Source organism: Ictalurus furcatus, chromosome 16 (genome assembly GCF_023375685.1).
Source record: "Ictalurus furcatus strain D&B chromosome 16, Billie_1.0, whole genome shotgun sequence".
Taxonomy (NCBI): Eukaryota; Metazoa; Chordata; class Actinopteri; order Siluriformes; family Ictaluridae; genus Ictalurus; species Ictalurus furcatus.
In genome coordinates, this window is record NC_071270.1 from 518,535 (window position 1) to 537,765 (window position 19,231).

A 19,231-nucleotide genomic window follows, 5' to 3' on the forward strand; every position below is an offset into this window, starting at 1 on the left:
GTTACATTTTTGCCACGGAGTTCACTGTTTTCAGTCTCAGCGTGTTTTTCTTCTTTCTCATTGTTTATTTTTTCGGTTTCCTGAAAAGTTCAATACCTTTTGGCACAAATTTAATTCCATGGTCTAAAGCACGCCCCATTCTGGTTTATATATGAATACGAATACAGATACGAATATTATATATAACAAAAAACAAATACAGTGCCATTGACTTACTCTAGTATACGTAGACAAAGTAATTAAAGACAACACACAGAACAGGTGAGCACAGTAGGGTAACTAACCGATGCAAGGACAGGAGCAAAGGCAGTGTAAACAAAAGCACATGATCTGACGGCAGCACTTGTTGCTTGTGCTGTGTAGAGGGATTTTTTTTTCTCTCATTTAGATGTGTATAAAAGTAAAAATTCTGGCTCGATGTGATCTAAAATGATAACGCAAGTTAGAAACGCAAAGCATTTCACAGGAATTCGAATAAGCGAGAGCGTGTGCTTTTATTTTAATTTCGTATGAATGCTGAATAACCTTGTCCCCACCCTAAGAATGTAGTCCAAATCCATTGCACAAGAACCTGAGCAAATAATTAAAAACCTTCACGAGTGCACATGCGAGAAATGGCGTGCACTGCTGCAGACAGCAGATGGGAAGCGTAAAGCCCTTGGTGGGTTTTTTTTTGTTGGTTTGTTTTGTTTTTGGATTTTTTGGGGGAGTTTTTTCCGGCTGGGATTTTAACACCCTCACAGCACCACAGTCCACTGCTTGGCTGACAGATGGCACACACACCGCAACCACTTGACTGCTTAATGGACATATCAGGTGTCCTCGTAGGTAGAAAAGGCTATTAAACAATACAAGAGGAACTTGAGAGGCGCACAGGGAGAACATAAACCTCAAAGGGTAGCCGTCTTCAGAAAACACAGCAAGGATTGTCCATTATGGAAAGTTTGCCTCGGCTTCGGATTACCTGCACCGGGTTTGTTCAGAACTACAGAGGCAGATTGTCAGAGCTTAATGGATAAAGAGATTGAATAACAAGGCAACACTGAAAAGGGGCCATATTTCCCAAGACCTGGTTAAAAACATAGTAAAGAGCACGTTCAGGGAGAATCTTCTTATTAAAAAGAGCTATAACAATTAATAGCGGTCTTAAAGCCCGAACCTAATCTTGTGGAAAAAATTCAAAGAACCGTAATCAGGTGGAACGATTTTGTGAATGAAACTGAACACTGGCCCTCGTTCTAATCTAGACCAATTATTAGTTAGTTCTTTTTTTTTTTTTTAATGTTCTCTTGTATGAGAACGCTCTTACAATCGTAAGACGATGCTTATTAGAAGAAAATAAGCCGCGACGTGCTGGTGTGAAGCGCTTACTCTGACAGTTACAAATCACTGACACTGGAGACTCCTTCCAAAAACGGCAAGTAAACAACTCCTTTCAGAGAAACACCTGAACCATCCGGCTATGATTCGATAACATATCGGTGAGTCCCTCTAGGATTTTGTGTTTTTACGATCGCAGAAACGAACGCCAAATCAAGCAAACGCCGCAATATTCAGAGGAGAATATTTTTCTAAATTTTTCTAAATTACAGCAGATTTTCCACAGATTTGGGCCAAGACGCGTCATGTGATGTCGTCACAACCCACATTCAGCCAAAGCCCCCTTCGATTCACGTGCATCGAACATGAGTCCGGCTAAAATGTCTCCAACAAACAATTTACCAACAAACATCACTGTGAAAGAGCGCGCAAATCAGTTTCGTGCAATTTAAGTAGTTTTCCACAAAAAAAACCCCACAAATAAATTCAGCAAACGGCATCGCAAAGTTTGATAACAGACACCGCAAAATCACAAAGACCTCCATGAAAACTTGTATGGACTGATTAGAATTAGCATTGTCATAAACCTGTTATGATTGGAACCCTGTCCAGGGTGTACCCCACCTTGTGCCCCATACTCCCTGGGATGGGCTCCAGGTTCCCCGCGACCCTGTAGGATAAGTGGTATAGAAGATGGATGGATGGATGGATGGATGGATGGATAAACCTTGTTGTGGAAAATGAATCATCACCTTCTGACCAGTCAACATGCAAATTCCACAGACACAGGGAAGGGGCAAGAATCACGCTTATTTGTCTATTTGCTAGGTCAGGTGTGTCCAAGGTTATCCGGAAAGGGATGGTGAGGGGGCAGGTTTTCATTCCCACCAAGCAGAAGCCACACCTGAGTCTATTGGAATCGGTGGAATCGGGTGTGTCTCCTGCTTGTTTGGAATAAAGACGTGCACCCACACCGGATCTTTCTAGATAAGATTAGATGCGCCTGGGCGAGGTGGAGGTTGCCAGAGTTTCTCAGCCGACTGCGAATTCCGACTTGAAAGACTTCGCCGTTGCACTTTTCCACGTTGGAGGTTTTTCAGCACTGGATCACTGTCTTCCTTACACGTGGCAGCAGTAGCTCTGTGGTCCAAACATCGGGCTCCTGATCAGAAGGTCGTGAGTTCAAACCCCAGCACCACCAGGATGCCACTGCTGGGTCCTTCAGCAAGGCCCTTAACCCTCGATTGCTCAGTTGTGTAAATGAGATAAATGCAAGTTGCTCTTGATAAGGGAATCTGCCGAATGCCGTAAGCGTACGTTTTCACAGTTTCATCAGAAACAAAACTGTTTTCAACTATCAGGCAAATATGAGGAGGATCAGGACTGCAAATCTTTCTGATTCAGCTGGATTCGTGGCTTCTGATACACAAGCAGATAATCCCTCCCACCTTAGCACTCCAAACACACTCGCACACGTCCTGCAGTCTGATTGACCCACTGTGTATACTGCCAGCTCAGTGATGAGAAAGTAAATAGCTTATTTGTCTCTCGGGTTGGGTGTAGAGAGCAAGATCTATCTTTCCATACATCATGCTCGAAGAGAACCTCTGAGTGTGTGTGTGTATGTGTGTGTGTGTGTGTGTTTGGCTTTAGATGCATCAGGAAAGCGAGGATGAAGAGAGTGCTGGTTAATTGGTATGCATATTTCTACTTAAAAGCACAGAAGAGGAGAAGAGCGCAGAGTGATGTGATGGCAGTGGAGGAGAAAAAACTAAAGTGATGCAGAGGGTTCACGTCTGACTCGGTGCGCCATTACTTATTTATCCGCATGCGTTTGTGTGTTGGGCAATATTTCCAACATGCTCTTAGGGCATAGTCTAAAAAAATATGAGACGCACCTTTCTCACTACAGCCAGACCTCTAATTGGATGTCATGTCTGAAGGCAAAGTGGAGTAGAAATGATGATTATTATTTTTTTTAATAAATGAAATTTCCTTTTTTCAGTTGTGGGATTTTAGATAAACAAACAAACCGATAAATAAACAAATAAATATGTATGAATGACTGAAATATTGAGTGAATAATAGATTGACCAATTAGTCATACAAACGAACGAAGGAATAACTATATCGGTAAATTAGTGACCAAACAAACAAACAAACAATCCAAGTAATGTATGAACGAACATTCAATGAATAAATAATAGGTCGGTTGATTAATCATACAAATAAATAAATGAACAACTAGCTAAATAAGCGATCGAAGAAAGAAAGAAACCAAGAAACAGTGAGTGAATTGGATGTCATGTCCAAAGGCAAAGTAGATTTCAAAATCCCCCCTTCCAGCTGTGGCATTTAAAATAAATAAACAAACAAACAAATAAATGGATGGATGGATGAACTGATTGACTGATCAATCAAACAAATCAATACACAGATAACTAAATAAGTGAGCAAAGAAAGAAAGAAAGAAAGAATTGGATGTCATGTACAAAGGCAAAGTAGAGGAGAAATTCTTTTTTTTATAAAATCCCCCTTTTCAGCTGTTGCATTTTAAACAAACAAACAAACAAACAATCAAAGAGTTGAAGGATGGATGGAAAATTAATAAATACACAAGCATCCCGTTTATCTGTCGTGTGTACAAAATGTCCGTGACAACTGTACACTGAAATGCTCGTTGTGAGACTCGGGTACTCTACCGCTGTGTCATATAAAATATACACAGCAGAAGATGAAGAGCGGAGGAGAGAGGAAGGAGGGAGAAAAAGATTATTTCCCAACACAATATACCCTTTATACAAGCTACGCAGAATACAGTGGTATGTATGTATGGTACGCAGGAATAGTTCGTATGTAAGTCAAGTGCAGATGCTAACTGTAAACACGGGAATACGTGCCGTCACGGTACGTGAACAAGAGTGCAAAACCTAGTCAAATAAATCGTATCTGAGCGCAGTTGTCGTGTCTGAGCAGTGCTCCGGAGATATAGGACAGCATAAAAAGCCGGTGAAGCAGCAGTATAAAGTATCATTTAAAAATGTCAGTAAAATTTTCAGTGAAAATATGTGTATGTGTAGTGTGTAATTAATATGATGAATATATCAGTATGTTGCACAGACAGGACTGAGTCCTCAGCAGCAGTTAAGTGGTAATAGTGCCCTTAGAAATATTTCAACATACCCCAAAGTGACAGAATCATGTGAAGAGATTATCCATGAGTGTCTTTGAGCTGTCAGTGAGGTCACCAGAGTGTGGGAGCTTCTGTAGGAACGAGTGAAAGACTGGAAGAAGGAGTAAAGTCTGGATTTCAGTTTATTCAGGATGCTGAAGGCCTGCAGGCTGGAACTGCTTCCGCTTCCCGGTCGAATGCTGTGGTACCGTCTGTCTGACGGTAGTCTGCTGAACAGTCTGATGGCTGGGTGAGTGTGGCCTGTGGTGATTTTGGGAGCCTTCCTTTTTGTGAGTTTGTTGCCAGTAATGAGTTCAGCTGCTCTCCTGACTCTCTGGGGGCCTTGTGGTCACGGAGAGAGCAGACACCAAACCAGACAGTCATGCACCCGGTCCTGACCAATTGATCTATCCAATTCATAAATGAATAACTAATTAAGTAAATAATCAAACAAACAAACAAACAAATAACAATTAGATGTCACGTCTAATGGTGAAGTAGAGGAGAATTTTTTTCTTGTTAGTACGTAAGTTTGTACAGAAGTATGCAATTAAGTCACTAACTAACTAACTAACTAAATTAATAAATTAATTAATAACAATTAGATGTCATGTCCAATGACAACGTATTGGAGAAATGTAGTTGTTGTTGTTGTTTTAGATCCTCTCCTTTCAGCTGTGGGAGTAAGTACGTTTAAGTAAACCAACCAACAAACAAACAAAATTCATAAAAAAAAGTAATACAATTGGATGTCATGTCCAAAGTCCAAAGGCATGGAAGTCTCCCTTTTCAGCTATAATATTTTAAATATAAACAGACAAACAAATAAATGAATGAATGAATACATAAATAAATAGCTGCAATGATAGACACATAAAGCAGTGAATAAATAAATAAATAAATGTGCAAATACAAAGAAATAAATCAGTAAATACTTGGATAGATAGATAGATAGATAGATAGAGCTTCCCTATTTCGGGGTACCTAGTCCAACGTAAGCAGATAAATCAATAAACGAAGTTATGGTTGTTATCATACTCTATTCATTAAGCAAGCATGAGCATGATACTCCTCATCATCTGAAATAACCACTTGAAGAAGGAATTCATCTTTGTAGGTGTTTTTGCTTTTCCGAAGCTCAAGTGAGTGAGTTTGAACAGTGAGAACAAACACTGAAGGTGAAGAGGAAGAAGGTCTGGATTTGTAGCCCGGGATTATAGCTGTTGCTTTTTTTTTTCTTTAGTCAGATGGCTATTTCCCATGGTAACTCCCCATCCCACAAAACACAGAGGAGGAGTTCTGTACGAGAGCTACGTGAGAGGAATGTAGATGACCCTCAGCCCCTGGAGGAAAGCACAACATTCCAGTTGAGAGCTTTATTAGGTCCAGTAAGCCGCCACTTTTACCGTGATCCAGAATCAGCAGTCTGGGATCTGATCAGCGTTTACAAGAGTGACACAAACACATGGACGGGAGACACTGAAATTTGATTTACAAAAAAAAGAGAGGAAAATATTCACAGGTCCATATGTTGTCTCATCGCTTCGCATCGTTTCTGCATACTGTAATCCAAGCCATTTGCATTTCACACACCTCTGCACACATTAAATCCGAGCCATTTGCATACAAAACAGTCCGATCGTTTATGCTCGACCTGACACTCCGTTCATTCTCGCTTTGTATTGCCAGAACAAGCAGATAGGGAGATCAGTAGCAGCGATGTCGATGATGCTCCAATCCACAGCAAAGTGGCTGTTTCTACATTCAGATTCAACATTAATTCAACATTCAGGCAATGTAATTTCACAAAGCACACAGTATACACTCAGTGCATGTCTTTATGAGCAAATAAAATCAATAAATAAACCATGGCTATAAAACGGTGGCACGGTGGCAGAGCAGGACGTATCTGTACCTCACAGTTATAGGGTCCAGGGTTCGGGCCTCACACACTGTGCGGTTATATGGAAGCAATCCAGTCATGTATGTTCATCCATCCATTATCTTATTCTTTTCATTTAGTACTGCCCTTCAGAAGCTACATAATATATCGACATGTTTCCCAGAAGAGAAAATAGTACCATTTATACCCATCATGCATCCGGCAGATGATGAGATTTTGCAATTGGTCAAACAGGGTCAAGGTCACAGCAAGGTCAAGTAGTAGTTCTTCTTGAATAGCTTCCTTCCTGTTTGTCATACAGAGATTTAGTTACTCGTTCATGGTAAGGAACTCAAGACAATTTTTTCATCGTTATCTATGATATTCACCATTGGCCCATCCATCAATGTGTCTTTGTGAGATTCTTGTTAGCACGATATCTCAAGAAAGTGGTTCAAGAAATGAATGAACGAGGGTCAAGGTCACAGCAAGGTCAAATGTCCAAAATACTTCTTCTTCAGTAGCTTCCTTCATGTTTTGAAGGATATGTTAAGGGTATTTCAGGCACACAAACTATAACAAGGAGGACTAGACTCGTTGGTGGCAGAGGCATCACCGTCAGTGTTGTTTTATCCATTTACAGTTACACTGAACAAGTCTGTGTCTGTTAGTATGTCATATCTGTTATCAACAATTGTTCCCTCACCAGCCACTAGAATAAGAAATAAGAAATGATCAACAAAATGGCAATAAACATTTTGCTAACTGACTGTTACAAAGCACTAACACTGGAGACTCCTTCCATAAATGCTATCGACTTCCATAAAAGCAAACATATCCTCAAATAATCTTCACTAATATGACGTTTTTAAATCCATTCTTTATTAGGCTTTTAATCCAGGTTTCTGTAGATAGGGTTGGTACTATCGAATATAAAGGATAATGTATTAGCCCGAGTGCATTCTTATAAACCTGTGATTTGAATTGATATTCAAGCTGCTCTTACAGAAAGTGTATTAATTAACACCTCCTGAACAATGAGAATCGAGAATTCACCATCACTTGTGGTAGAACCTTTTAAAATGTTCAAAACTGGAATACTTTTTAAAAGGATAAACCTCAGACCTGTATTTCTACACTGCTTTTATAAACTCGTGGCAGTTCAGAAGGATCGTCTTAACAACTCCATTACAAGAAACGGTCTAGACGTTTTCCTAACCCGAGATAAAATGTCAACCGCTCCTGTATTAGAGGCAGATATTAAGGGAGAGTGAACTACAATATACAGCAGTGGGCCGACAGACGCTGCTTGTGGATAACGTCTGACTTGGCGAGTGGCTGTAATTGTCCGTGGGTGGATTAATGACTTTTAAACTTGAGAGCATCTCTCATCCCTTCCTGTCCAAACCATTTTCCCGATGCCATATATCACTCTGAGGGTCAGACTCATCCATAAAGACTGTACATTACCTTGGTTTATTTTTAAGGTGGAACCACAAACTTTACTCACATATGGAGGAACACTGGTAAAGAATCCTTAACAACTTAATAAACCCTCTATAGCACTACAAGCACTATAACTACACCGTACCTTGATATCAATAAAATACTTCGAGAATCTTAATACTGGTGCTTTAATGTGAAACATCCTGCACTTGTAACATCATTTTCCGTGAGGCGTCCATGATGGTTCATGAAAAATGTCCATTTAAGTTTTGCAACCCTGTATCCTGGTGACTTTCACCACATAAATATTTAACATTTGAAAAAATATGTGATTCAGCTACAGTCATGGGGAAAAGAAAGTACACCCTCCTTCAAGTCTATATTTTTATTTATCAGGGGAATTGGGTGGTCCTCAGGTGACAACAACAACAACAACAACAAAAACACAACAGATTTGAATATGTAGTCATTTCCCCCCAAAAAGTAAACCAACATTCAGAAACCAGGTGGGAAAAAATAAGTACACCCTTCCTATACTCATTAATTAGCAGCCCGGTGTTACTAATGAAATGCAGAAGATTAGCTAATCATCAAGAAGTGTGACTACTTCTATAAAAGCTGAACTTTTGGCAGTTTGGTGCTCTGGAGCAATCAGCTGTGTGTCCACATCATGTGAAGAGGAAAGCACATCAGCCATGACCTCAGAGAAGCACTTGTTGCTGCTCATCAATCTGGAAAGGGTTATAAGGCCATCTCCAAAAAAAAAAAAATTGAAATTCATAATTCTACAGTGAGAAGGATTGTTTTTTGTAATTGCTGGTAAATCTCTGTGGTGCAAAAGGAATAAACACTTCATGATGTGCTGTTACACATACCATCCATTATCCACCTTATACAGTGGGGTCCAAAAGTGTGAAAACGCTTCTATTTTGCATTCTTTCGTGACTTAATACAGCAATTTTCACTACGGATTATATTATTGACCACAACTTGAGTGACAAGTAGAATCTTAGATATGTTTATATGAATTTCATTTGGTACATCCCCGTTTTGCTTTAATGACAGTGTGCACTCGAGCTGGCATGGACTCCACACGTTTGTGTAAAACCTGAATATCCATATGTTAGATCTAATCCATCGGAGTGTCGTCGGAACACGTGCTTCAATAGAAGAGATTAGGCATGAGGAAAATCTGACCTTTTGTACAAAGCAGTGAACATGGTCAGTATCACTAATTTACTTACGTTCAAACAGTGACCTATAATTAATGCAGAATCTTATGTTTTAAATTTTAAAAACATTGAACACGGAGGCACGGTGGCTTAGTAGTTAGTCCAAAGACATCAGCATTTCCAAATTGTCCGTAGTGTCCGTACTCTCTGGTCAAAAATGGTTTATGTGGAATTTAATGCAAGAAAAATGTTGTTTTTTTTTTTTAATATTACATGAGCCATTTTGGGTCAAATGAAAATGTAAATAGGAGTCATGTGATTATCCTTATGCATTCAGTTCGCACCCGGTGAAAAGAAGCTAACTGAAAACATTAACTAAAGTCAGCATTTGGTTTTCACAATGCTGCTGTTCCTCTGTGATCGTCACGGGTCGTTCTACCTCTCAGTTTCGTGGAACAGATGGCCGCGTTCCTGGTTTAAGGTGAGGCAGTGGGGTGATTCTAAAAGGCTTAGAACAGGTAGCATGGATTGCTACATAGGAATCTCTCCACCCTTCCCTGCTCACATGAAAAGGAAGCTGAGCTCAGAGTGCAGGGTTGTACACTTCTGAACAGCTGTGGATTAAGAACCCTTAGGACCCATATGTTACAGCAGAGTGACACTGGCGCACCTCTGGCTGTATGCTGTATCATCTTGTAAACATCTGGCAGTCCAGGGATTTGAACACGGAACTTCTTGCCTGACTGTTAAAACCTCTATCGCTGAGCTCTGAAGACACCAAATCCGTCGTATCTACCTACCTACCACTATAGATACACAACGTAAAGCCTCGGGCGGAAGACTAGTGTTAGCTAGCTCACCGGCAATTTTGTATTTCAGCTAATCTTAGCTAACTACTCTGTGTTTTGTTTACATTCGAGCCAGTTTACTTCTGCATTCTGAGTCAATATGGTACAAAGTGGATAGAACAAGAGCTACTAGATAGGATGAAAAAATCATTTAGGCTGAGCTTTTCCCTATATAGCTAGCATAACATCACTACGGACAACCATTTTTTTCTTTTTGTGCTATGTTGAAGGCTTGTTCGAGTCTCAGCTTCATAATACGCTTCCCTGACAATCCATTCAGCAATAGATTGATGTTTAGGTGCATCTGAGATGAAGTCAGTATTGAATTAGTTTGGCAGCTAGCTAGCTTAAGGGTAGACGATTCATAAATTCATTAACCTAGCCCAGTGCGCTCAAGTGTAGTTCCAGTATTATGTTTTGCCCAGAAATTGAATTAATTAGGATAATACGAGCTATGTTTCCGTACAAGTTGCGAATTTAACTTGTTGGAATATCTCATAAAACTTTTGTGAATGAAGCACCGTTTCCATACCATGTATTCAAAATTGTCACTTTTGGCGGAAACTGGTGCATCACGTGCTTAGCTACTTTAACTTTTCTGAGCCAATTATCCAATCACATGACTTGTTGAGGCGAAGTCACATGACTGTTTCGATGCGCATCGAGGAATTTGTTTGGTAAATGCGTTTCCATCGCAGTTTCTGCAGATGTCTTCTTACAGGATAAAAAAAATGATCCACCTCAACTGAGCACATAAGTTTTATAGGTGCATTTTGGAGATTTTATTCGCATTTGCCACAGATCTGCTCGATTTTTTAAAACAACTCAAAAGAAACTCGGTCGATGGATACACTCGATACATAATAATATTTGTTTTATTCTCGTAGACGTGAGTCAAAAGGACTTCAGCTTCTGCCTCGGAGAAATTCTTCTTTTTTAGCCGTTTAGCAGCCATTTTGGTGTTTCTGCTCTGTGAACTTGGCATTTTCATGGAGTTTTGTAGGTGTCACCAAAAACAGATCAGCTATGGTGTGTAATTTACAGGTGATTGCCATTCATCATCATCTATCCATCTATCTTACTGCTTATCCTACACAGGGTCGTGGGGATCCTGGAGCCTATACCAGGGGACTTGGGCACAAGGTGGAGGACACCCTGGATGAGGTGCCGATTTATCACAGGGCACAACTGCACACACTCACACACGCATTCACACACTGCAGACAATTTAGAGATGCCAATCAGCCTTGGACAGTCTTTCAAGACTTTGTCTTTAGACTAAGGGTGGAAACTGGAATACCCGGAGGAAACCCCCAGAGCACAGGGAGAACATGAAAGCTCCACGCGCACAGGGCAGAGGCAGGAATCCCCCAGTCCTGGAGGTGTAGGCAAACCTGCTAACCTCAAAGCACCGTTCCCGCCTATTGATCAACGTACACATCTGAATACGAAGAAAATTGCCGTTTAGGAAACTTTTGTAAAGCCGGCGTAAATGTTTTGTCTCCACACAACTTTACTCAAAGATTGATGATTGAGGCCCATTGGTCCTTTCACCAAGTAGCTCTATAGCACTGTACTTACAGCATCAAGGTGCACTGCACCATTGTGACGTACTTTACGTTTAAACATACAAACCAAATTAAAATAACAATCAAAATAATAAGTAATAAATGATTATGTTTCTCTTTCATGGGTTGTTGAACCTACTTCCAACTAGTAGCCTGAACAGGAAATCTGCTTGTCCTGGGTACTTCTGATTTGTCCCCCGCACTACCATAGTTCTGTCTTAACATTACTCACCTAGGGAACTAATCTTAGCTAGCTGATAATAATCCCGAACAGAAGGATTCATAATTCCCAAGCTCTGTGTCGCTGCTGCTGTCACTCCGCCGAGGTGCTCCTGGGTCTCCGTTGTGAGGATGTTGAAATCAATAAGAAGTAAATCTTGCGTTGGGAAGGCAGGCAGTTTCACAGGGCCTCGCTGTAAATTAGAGGCTTTAGTGTGGTGGTGAGGTCACTCAGTGGCCACCAGACCACCGGCAGGCACAAAATGTATAGCGGGTTACAATTCGCACACTAACTGGACGTGGCCTTTTTAAGGCTTGAATTCATGGTCTACATTCCACATCACAAGAGGTGAGCATAAAATCAAGGAGGGCTCCATGCGCTAATTTACGAGTCCTTTTTTCACCTTTCAAGGATTGAGAGAGAGAGAGAGAGGGAGAGAGAGACGAGAGAGAGAGTAGCTGATGTTATTTACCCGGGTAGTGTGGCTCTAAAAGGGATAGCAGAGAGGAGCTCTGGGCTATAAAGCTGTCAAGAAACCTTTCTTATAAACCCTTAACGCGAAGACAGTTGGAATTGTGTGGGAATCTGCAAGCAAAAATAGCTTGTGTAATTCAAGGGTCGTACATGTTTCTACTGAACTAATGAAAGAGTGATGAGATTTTTCAGCTTTTTAGTCGCAGTTTGGAACTGTGATTATTCATTAGTGCTAATTAATGAACTCTCTAGTGTGTCAGAATTCAGCACGAAGTGATAAGAGCACATTTTATTATTATTTGAGAATCTAGGCGCCGTGGAGAAAAGTGTCCCCACAAGTACAGTACGCACTTTAGATTTTAACACTCTTAATTAAGCCTTTCATTCTTTACCACATACCGAAGGAGCGTGATGGGAGGACGCGATGTTAAGAGTGGAGCTGGATAAAGGACATAGATGTCGAAAGCTAATGTGTATGACATTTGCATGCACAGAGGGGAAGAAGGTGGCTTGCTGAAGCGAACTGTGTAAATGTCACCTGACTGCTAGCTTTATGGGGAAATGTAAAGTGTGTCTACAAGCTGTAAGTGCTCAGCACAAATAGCCCTCATGACCATGGCGCTTAGTGCCGGGTGTGAGTTCAGACCGTTTCAGATACGACGCAGAAAGCTGTAGCTACCGCAACAGTCCTATGTTTTCAGCAGTTATGAAAAGATAAAAACTGTACTGATCCCACACTGGGAAATTCCCTTATGAAATGCCAATGCAAAAACATGAGGACAGGATTATGATTCTTAATATGAATATTATACCATTGTCAGTTGACCGATGATATCACACTCGGCGTGTAAGTTAAATGTTCTATATACAGTCCCCTCTGAAAGTATTGGAACACCGAGACCAATTCTATTGTGTCATTTGGGTTTGAGATCAAAACGTGACACGATAGATCAGAATTTCAGCTTTCATTTCCTGATATTTACATCTTAAACAACTTAAAACAAGGAATTTTTACACGAGAAAAATTGTAGGAACAGATATTCTTAAATTAAATCCAAGTAAATGCTACTTAATATTTTGTTGCATATCCCTTGCTTGCAATAACTGCGTCAAGTGTTGATGGGGAGGGGGTTCCCTTCAGTCCCTTCAGTCCCTTCAGAGGTGAAGTGCTGCTCAACTGCGTTAAAGTCTGGTGATTGACTTGGCCAGTCTAAATCCTTCCACTTTTCCCCCCTGATTAAGTCCTTTCTTGATTTTGTTTTGGATCGTTGTGTTGCTGCGTGATGAAGTTCCTGCTGATTCATTTAGATGCATTTCTCTGTAAATTGGAAGACAAAATGTTCCTGTAATCTTCTGAATTCATTCTGCTGCTACCAGCATGAGTTCCATACCGCATGAAATCGTAGGATCCTGTTTCACATTTTTAATGGCCACATCTGTACAGTAGTGTTACATCATCAGCAGACATGGCAAACAATACTTAAAAAAAAAACTTTTAAGTTAAATTATGAAAGCTTGTCAGATGAGTGTGGCTTCTTTGGGATCTATTTCCACTGGCGGAGCAAAAATAAACAGAACATTTGGCATAACCCACTGTGTTTGAAATGTCGATTCATCGATATTAATTTCCTGTTTATAGAACTGTCGTGTAAAAGCAATATTGCATTTGCAGTCGTGCTGCTAGGCCGAATATCGGAACGGCTGTGGTTAGCTACAGCCGAATCCCCGTCGTGCCGGTGTTCAGTATAACTGCACTCTTGTTCGTGAGATATTGCTTAACTCGAAAATAAAAACATGTGTGAATTTTGTGCGCACTCCAACTGCGTATGATTTGTGAACAGTAAAACAATTCCTCTCGTGTTGCCATGTCCACTGTGAAAAATGATGATGAACTCAGCGCAAATTCAATTCAGAAAAACGTTTGACCATGTGTACTGTAATCTTTTAGCTCGGTGTCTATTTGGAAAACATGCAAGAATGTAATCACTGTCTCAAAGCCACCAGCATGAATCATCAGCTAGTGCAGCCAGCGGGAGATTAATGCTGCGCTGGAACAGCTGGAAGAGTTGCTTTATCTTTCCAATCATAATTACCTGAGGATGTTTGCTTGTTATGCTCAATCCTCTCAGTCTAAAAGATAACACATCTCAGGCGATTATATCTAATGAAGGCTGAGCTACACAGATAGATTCGCTTCGTCCCGTCTTTCAGATGGATGGCATTAACAGCACAAGCTTGTGTTTTTAGTTATCAAACCTTTAGGGTCAGATCAAACTTCGACACACTGCCATGCTCAATCCTGCCTTAAGAAAAAAAAACAAACAAAAAAAACACACAAACGTGGCAGGAAATAAAGAAGGCATCCTTTTCTTATAAATCAAAAGATAAATAACTGAACTTGGGTCAGGACAAGGTCGAAACAATTTTAGTTCTCGTCCCAAACACACACATGTCCATGGTCATGTTCTCAGGGTTATGCTGCAGGAGTATACAACAGGAATGCACAAAACTACAGCTTCAGTCATGTGACACAATGCAGCACAATGCTATACACACAGGACAGTGCAAATACCCACACTGTACACATAATAATAATAATAATAATAATAATAATAATAATAAAATGATAGAAATAGTTATGAAGATAAAATAAATAAGTATGAAAAAATATATAGTTCAGAAAACTGAAAAATAAAAGTAAAAATAGTCTTTAGTACATTTAACACATTAGGGAATGAATTAACGAATGAATGAACAAACAAACAAGCAAATAAATAAATAAATAAATAAATAAATAAATAAATAAATAAAACCAGCACCGTTCATACATTTAAAATGCAAGAACAACTAATAATAATTAAATAACATTAAATACACAACAACAACAACAATAATAACACACAAAAACTAAGTAAAATGTAAACTACAATTTAAAAAAATTCCTCAAAAATAAATATTTTAAAAATAGGCTACATGTAAAAAATAAATAAATAAATAATATATATATATACAAGTAAAAATCTGAAAATCACAGAAATTACATTAAATACATACATTTGAAATAAAATTATTTATGGAACCCCTAAAGGAACTTTTGTAAAAACAAAATAAAAAATATACATACTAAAAACGGTCCCTACGGAAGCTCCATAATCATTAAGTAAAAAGACTTCAGAAAAAAAAGAATTTTAAAAAGCGAAGTATAAATTATAATAGGAAATAAAATTGAAAGTAAAGCTAAAAAAAATTCAAAAAGATATTTTTACAATTATAAGTAGCGATTATAAATAGCTATAAAATCAGAGTTTTATGTTTTTCTATTTTTTATAGCTGCAGTAGTGAGACAGAGAAAGTGGCAGCGGATCATCGCTCTGCTCATTCATCACAGGCACTGAACCGAGTCTCCGAGTCACCGAGTCACTGCAGCCCTAACCTGTGGTCACATGACCCTGTTGCACATGCTCAGTGCGCATGCGCATAGCTGAAGACCTTTTAACATCGGAGAATTCGCAGAGAGCCTGGGACTACAAATGACTCAGAAATATGTTCACTTCTCACAGCCTTGAGATTCCTCAGCCTCTGAGATTGATGTAGTTTGAGATGAAATAGTACACACACACACACACACACACACACACACACACACACACCGTTTACAATGTAACAGTTGAGCTAAAAACCACAAAGTAGATGAAGCTTGAAGGTCATTAATGGAATCTTTCGCATTTTTTGAACCTTACACATATTTTCTCACTAATTATCACTGAATCTGATTAAAGTCATTATTAATTAATCACTCTTTATTTAGATAGAAACGATGCCTCATCCCTTACAGAAGATTACATCCCTTACAAATGTCACGCATGAATAATCACGTGATTCACAGCTTTCCATCCCAGCGTGGATTGTTTTCATATAACTGCGTGATCTAGGTGTTATTCCTTACATCATTTTACACAGATTCATTTACTTTCACTTTTTTTCCCCCCACACGTGATTTTTCTCACGTTTTTTTACATTTAAAATGTTTACATACATGGCATGAACATTTTTTTTTCTCATGTGATTCATTTAAATATGTTAATTTTTACATGTGATTTTTCTCCTGTGATCAAGTTTATCTGCACATATTATTTTCCCCCACATACTGTATAGTGCATGTGGTCTGATTTATCACATGATTCATTTACTGTCATATGTTAACCCTTTCATGTGATTTTCTCACATGATTAATTCATTCCGACATATTCAATTTTCACACGCAATTTAAACACGCAATTTAAACACGCAATTTCATTTGTCACGTGCCTAATTTCCTTTCATGTTTGTTAGATTATTTTCCCCTCACATTGTTATCACATATGTTGATATTTCTCATGTGATACATTTTCTCCCACATAATAATGTTTCACGTGATTTTTCCCCACGATTAATGTATTCTCACATTAACCCGCTAACGCGTTGTTTTTTGTTTGCTTTTTTTCCCCCCCTGTACTGAAGGACATGTGCTTTCAGTTTTTCACATGCAGAGCACACAGTGTTCATTTTCACATGGGGAAAATTCCCATAACATCTTGACATGACCCCAGTGCACACGTGGCCTTAACTACATCACATCATCACATAATCACATGTGAACAAAATATATTCACGAGCGAAATGTGCTGTATGTGATTTTAATAACAAGGATGCCACAGTTAAAAGGCAGCCTATATGCTTTTAGCTGAAAAATGAATGCATTTGATATTTAATAATGTAGCACACATCTCCTTTCAACTCTGTAGAGTAGCTCGACTCTGCTTTTGTTGCACTGCCTGCATTGCACCTTGTGTGAGAGAGTGTGTGTGTGTGTGTGTGCAGTCCATGTGAGATGAAGCGTGATATGAAGAATATAGATTCTGACTGCGCCAGCATCCAAAATGGCCCCTTTGTATTTGTGAGGGAGCAGAGGTGATAGACAGCACTCCCCCTGGTATCGCAGAGGAAAACCGAATTGCGCCGCACGCTATAGAAGGATCTACTCATGTGTACGCTCATCGAACGGTGACCTGTTAAACAGCACTTCTGCAGCTAGGCCCAAAGAGGAGCATACTTCCTGCCTCAAGGTTGTCAGAAAAGAAAGGGTGTTAAGGAATTAAAATGTAACCAAGTGAACCTAACCAGTTCTGATTCAACTGACAGGCTTATCTGAATCTGATTGGTCAGTAGGTGTTCATTAATATTTTAATAATGTCAGCTCTGACTATAGTTATATGGCAGATGAGCTACAGTACATCATCAAAAACTACTACTACTAATAATGAACAGGTTGGTTTATTTTACAAAGAAAAACTATAACCTTTTTATATTGTCTTTCTGTAAGGAGATGTTTATATATAAAATGTCTGGAAGGAGTCTCCAGTCTCAGCATTTTTGTAATGAAAGACTTCACGACAGACGAGTTTACATTTTGCAATTTCTCGTTAATGTTGTTTTTTTTTCTTCCTTGTCTTAATATCCAGATAGAGAACGACTAGGGAATGACCTCGTCGTTATAGCTGCTATTACATAAGCGTTAGCTTGTCCCGTGGACGTTCTGAGACATTAAATGTAACTATAACCTGATAAAAAGTATGAAAAATCATTCGTTATTAAATGAAAAATTGTAATAATTTATTGTTAAAAAAAAATAATTTCAGTGATATTAATGGAATAATTAATTTAAAATGGTATGCTTCATGCCAGGCTGTATGAAACTAGCCAGTCGTTGATCATTTTCCTATAACAGCACACTCTGCTGTGTTTTATTCCTTACTTAGCCCATGTGTGGTGTTGTACCATCATATAACATAAGAAATGGTCCAATAAATGAACACCTACAATATGTACCTGATTAAATGCTTCAGTTATACATAAATATATTGATGGTTGGTTGTGATACTGAATTGAGCCTTACGGTATATATACGATCTAATCATAGGCACACTGTAAGAACCATGTAGGGCAAACTACTGCACACATACACATAGGAACATGTATACACATAAATCCAGACCCAAATCTGTCAAGTCTTCAAGCAGCAAACATGGTTTAGAGGCATGTTGTTATCGGAATATAATCACCGACATGAAACTTGATCAGTATCTACATGATTTTATGCACTGCCAATTGGCTGATTGCACAATTGCATGAATGTACAGTACTGTACAGGTATTCCTATTAAAGTGGCCGGTGAAAATGTGTAAAAGTCTGGAGTCACTAGTGCACCGCAATTCGCCTCTTACATAAATATGATCCGTGATGCGACTTGCTATTTAAATGGCGTCTGACTGCTTTCTGTATGCATTGTGTCGAATCTCATTTCTCCTGCGCATTATGCAGATGGGATCGTCATCTAGGTATAGCGCAGGACATCAGCAGGCTGTCAGCGTGACAGGAATGGGATTCCCAGGGATTATTTTACTGTATAGCCTTTCCATCTGCTGAGGAAAGGATTCACCTTTGACGATTAATTGATGGGAGACGACATAAAGGACGACCAGTTGTGATATGAGCTGCTGCAAATGGCATCTTCTGCACACCACTCATGAGATATCATCGCTGGGTTGGAAGTATTACAATTATCTCTAGAAAAATTGCCCAATTCTGTGTAAAAATAATAATAATTCCACATATGCTGTGAGTGATTTTCTTTTTATTTATTTTTTTAGACTAAACATATGGGGACATAATGTAGTAGTATAGTTTAGAAACACTGGTTTCATAATTATGAATTATGATGTCATTAATCTTCACAAGAGCCTGCAATACATCACCAAAGCTCCAATGATCCACCAACTAATTTCACACTGGGCATCAGGTGCTTGTCCTTGTGTCCACGATCCACAAGCTCTTTGGTTCTGGATGACTCCTCATTATGACTCCTCATTACTATCAGAGAACTTTTATTTTGTATTTGGCACATTTTTTATGTTTTTATTAATGGAATATGAAGGCTCATATTAAGAATCATAATGATGTATAGCTGATTGCTGTAATCGTTACCATCTCTGGGCACAGCACAGGCACAATATATAACCAAAAATATCTAAACAACTGACCATTATGCCCACATTTAGGCCACAAAGTTTAAGCACACAACTGTACAGGG